Raw genomic sequence first — 4,818 nt, forward strand, 5'->3', positions numbered from 1 at the left:
AACTGCTCCCTGCCCCCAGATGAGTGAGCCCCTATGCCTCATGCGTGAGCTGGAGAGACGTGGGGCTCACTCAGTTGGGGAGAGGGAGCAGGAGGGACATCAGAGCCCGCTTGGCCGGGGATGAGTGGGAGCCTTCCCGCCACCCAGCTGAGCAGGGCAAACAAGCTGCATTGTCCTCAACCCCCTGAGGTGCTGGGGTGAAAGTGCCTCAGCTCCCATGGTGAGAGCTGTGACAGTTTCATCCTGCACCTCATAGGCTGGGGCCAATGCAGCTTACAGTTTCAACATTGTGGTGTATCGTCAGATCGCAGTGATTGGCTGGTAATATATCACAATGTTGAAAACCTGACCTCGCCCAGCCCTGCTGGGCACATCACATGGTTTGTGATGACCAGGAGCAAAATGTCTTCTGATTACTCCACACTGTCCCAAATCCGAACTGAACACTTGTTACTGATTGTTCAAAATGCAGGCTGAAGCTAACCTGAAGTTTCCTGGAAGCATATCCTCCAACATTTCTCTGATGAAAATAGGGACATCCTATAGAAGGAGAAGGAGAAGGAGAAGGAGAAGAAGGTTGATCGCTGAAGAATTGATGCTTTTGAATTATGGTGCTGGAGGAGACTCTTGAGAGTCCCATGGACTGCAAGAAGATCAAACGCATCCATTCTTAAGGAAATCAGCCCTGAGTGCTCACTGGAAGGACAGATCCTGAAGCTGAGACTCCAGTACTTTGGCCACCTCATGAGAAGAGAAAACTCCCCGGAAAAGACCCTGATGTTGGGAAAGATGGAGGGCACAAGGAGAAGGGGACAACAGAGGATGAGATGATTGGATAGTGTTCTTGAAGCTATGAACATGAGTTTGACCAAACTGCGGGAGGCAGTGAAAGACAGGAGGGCCTGGTGTGCTCTGGTCCATGAGGTCACAAAGAGCTGGACACGACTGAACAACTAAACAACAACAATAATATTTTTACTATTTATACTCCACCCATCTGACTGGGTTGCCCCAGCCACTCTGGGAGGATTCCAACATATATAAAAACATAATAAAACATTTGATATTAAAAAACTTCCCTATACAGATCTGACTTCAGATGGCTCGGCGGTCGGATAACTCCATACACTCCAACATTTCTCTGAAGAAAACATAAGGGAATGTGTGATGGGCGTTGTGGACTGGCAACATCTGGAGGGCCACGGGTTCCCCACCTCCGGAAGCATGTGGGCAATAAGATATCGCCAACGCCTGCCATAGAATTTTCTTCTTCGTATGAGATTTGCAAAAGAAGTCAACTTCTGAGCAACAGACTAAGACATTCAGTGTGACTCACTGTAGCAAAGGCAGGGAGAGTGGGCTGCAGTGATTCAGAGCAGTGCATTGCTCCGTCTTTCAGCTGTTTCTGTGCATTCTGAACTTTCTGCTGGCTGTCCTTATTGGTAAGCAGAATATTCCGTGGAGGGTATTCTTTAAAATATATATATTTAAAAATCCCCTTTGCAAACCTATTCTTTTCAGCTGCTTCCCGTTGTCGCACCAGCCTGCTTGCGAGGGGGAAAAGGCCCCCTGAATTCCTGGAAGGAGTAAACACATGGTGCCCTGATTTGCCAAAAGAGGGCAATGTTGCTGTTCTGAATCCCACTCCAACCAGAGCCATACCTGTGTGTGTCGGGCTGGTAAGTAATAGCTGCTGTCTCTTTCTTTTGCTATGTACAAGTTTTCACATGTCTCTGTATTCTGTAGTTAATCAGGACTTTGTAACTATCTGTCCTGCCTATTAACTGCACCAACTTCTAAATTGTTTAAAGGTTAACACATTTCACTCCATGCATGAGTGGCACACATAAGCAGGGATTGCTGGCTCGGGAAGATTTTTCTTCCTGAAAGCAGAAGGCAGGCGAGGGAAAGGCTTGCATGTTGAAAATGGTCGCAGGGACCTCAGGCTGCATCCGCTTCCAGCAATGCTCAGTTAGCAAATCATTTCGGCACAGTTAGAAAATAATAGCACACCCGCTTTTCTTTCAAACTATGATGTTCCTTGTAAATTTGAAGTGCACGTGGAGGCTAGTCTTTGCAAAGTTTGGCCAAATCATGGCCTGATGCAGGTTTGAGAATTTGCACTGTCTGCAGTGAAGGAAGGCAGGTTGCAAAACCAGCTGGATTATACAGCTCAGACTTTTGTTTTCTGTGCATCGGGATGGATGGGGTTTGGTAGTGTGTCAGAACCCTTTCTCTGTTGCTGTTGCCTGCGGGGCAAAAGATGTTGGGGTGGGAGGAAGGATGCATATTAATAACAGCCAGATGGTGCAAAGAGAAAAATGGCAGAAGTAAAATTAATAACATTATTATTGTGTTATTATTCTTATTTCATAATCCCTCCCCTACTTATTTTACAAAGCATTATTATTTCCCTAAATAATTTGCACTCAGCATGGATTACTGTATTGCGTTCTTTGTGGGGCTGCCCTTAAGGCTGGTTCAGAAGCTGCAGCTGATGCAGAACACGATGAGGTTCCTGACTGGAGCAATTTACCTTGTTGACATCCTTTTTAAAGGAACTGCACTGGCTGGCAATTAGCTACTGACCGAAATTGTTATTATTGACTTCCAAAGCTGTAAACAACTTAGGACCGGGCTACTTGAGGGAACACCTTCTTCCAACCAGACCAACCTGTTCACTAAGATATTCAGAGGAGACCCTCTTGGTTGTGGCACAGAGTGCAATAATCTGTCTCATAGCAACCAAGAAGGGGGAGGGGGCTTCTTTGTGGTGGCTCCTATCATGTGGAATAGTCTCCCTAATGAGGTGAGGTGAGATCCAACTATAGTAAGTTTCCAGAATATGTTAAAAGGATTTGTTTGCCCAAGCACTTTCTCAACATTGACAACATGCTGATTGTTTCCACTGACTACTCTGGTTGTTATTATACTGATACAGTTCTTTTTTTCTGGGGGGATGCAGGGGTACGCATACCCCTAAACATTTTGTGAATCTAATGGGAGAAGAAACTAAAAATCTGAATTTGTTTAGTTTCTTCTCTAACACTGAATTGTCAGTTCTGTTGCTACCCCCGATGGCAGCTTCTTTTCCTTTCCCAGTGTTTCTTGAGTCTCAGACGGAAGCGAGCGTTTAATGTGTGAAGCAGTGTGCAATGTGAATGTGTGGAGTTTTACAGATGAAAGTTTGGCCTCATTGAGGGGCAGTATTTCAATATGAGTAATGCATGTTCTTTGTACTTTTGTCCATTTACTGTCTTTAGTTTTCCAGATTTGAACTATAAAATGGTGATTTTCTTGAGTCAAAGTGAAAGTACCCCTAAACATTTTTTTAAAAAAGCAAAAAAAGCACTGTTCTGATATTTTAATGTTGTTTTTTGTGGTTGTTTTATAGTCATGCTGTAAACTGCCTTGAAATCCTCCAAACAGAAGGAGGCATAGAACTATTTTTAAAGTAAAAATAAAACAACTTTGTCTGAGATGCAAAACTAAGAATTAAACACTGTTGCCCAGTTATTCTTGTGCCTCTTTCCCACTGAAAAATTTCCTGCTCTGTTCCTTTGCAATCCCACCTTATAAGCAAGAGTCTTATCTGATAACAGTACAGGGCAACCCATCAGCTCTTTATGCAGCAGAAACCACTACGTCTGGCTGCACAAATAACAGGTGGCACTTACAGCATTTCTCTACTGAATAATATTCAACATGTGGCTTGCCAGTTGCAATCTGACCCTAATGGGGCTCCAGGTTTTGTGAGAATTTATGAAATGTATTAATCTAACAGTTAGACTCTCCACTCTTTCCCCTTCCTTCATCAGACCTATAGACTGCCTGTTGCATAAGAAACTGGACGGTGGGGGGTGGAGTGGGGGCGTATCATAACTGTAGCCAAATATTGGTGCTGATCACACTTCTTGTCACCTTCATTTTCAGTGTTAACGAAGCCATCTGTCTCTCCATCGCCATCAGCGTGACCTGCCAAGAAGAAGGTTAGGAGGTAGATCTTAGAAGTCTCGCTTTGGAGCCATCAGAGTGTGTTACGAGGGACAGAGCCCCTGTCACTGTATTCCTTAAAAGTAAGCAGAAAGCCTGCAGAGCCCAAAGACTGTATCATCATCTGTACTATACATGCATCACAATTTATCAAAAGAAAACTGCTGACTTCTATATGACTAGATGGGACTGGGATGGAGGTGGTGATACAGCCGTACCATGCTTACCAGAATTGTAATTTTCAGTGTTACCCACAGGGCCATAAATATAAGCTCATGTTGTATTGAACGAATATATCTGCTACAGATATGTGCTGAAAACGAGATATACACACTATCACATTTTTAACTTTGACCTCCAAGCCTTGAGGCGATGTTCAGAGTTCACAGAAAATAGTATCGATTTCTATTCTTTTTTTTTTTAAAGAAAAGCCTGATATACCAGGTGGGTTAGGGGGTTACTTAATTTCCCTCCCCCCTCCCACTTCTTGAGAAAGGGTTAAAACAATAACCAGCTATATTGTCTTTTTAAAAAGATGAAAACAGTATATAGAAATAGACGGAAGTAAGTGTGCCACTTGGAAAACTGCTAGATACTCGGCAGCATTGTACCCGGATTCGAAATGCATCTCTGCAGTGGATAAAAGACCCATGGATTTAAAAGTAGTGTGTTTTAAGGCCGAGATGGCAGCGTTTTTAGCATTCCCTGTTTCAATGTTTAACTAGTCCGAAATGGCTTAAATAGAATCTATTGGAAAAGGAATACCCTTAAAACTCACAGGGTTATTAAAAAAAAAGGGGGGGGGGCTTCCTTTTAAAATGCAAA

General features: G+C 43.5%; 1 long non-coding RNA gene across 1 annotated transcript; it reads left to right on the plus strand.

The window, feature by feature from the left end:
• The first annotated feature begins 1,353 nt into the window (after positions 1-1,353).
• On the plus strand, positions 1,354-4,388 carry LOC310665374. Its single transcript, XR_014505438.1, has 3 exons — positions 1,354-1,442; positions 1,522-1,679; positions 3,934-4,388. It is a non-coding gene; the product is annotated as an uncharacterized lncRNA (long non-coding RNA).
• Positions 4,389-4,818: the final 430 nt, after the last annotated feature.

The sequence above is a fragment of the Podarcis tiliguerta genome (genome assembly GCF_965153285.1).
Source record: "Podarcis tiliguerta genome assembly, chromosome: 1".
In the NCBI taxonomy this organism is placed as follows: domain Eukaryota; kingdom Metazoa; phylum Chordata; class Lepidosauria; order Squamata; family Lacertidae; genus Podarcis; species Podarcis tiliguerta.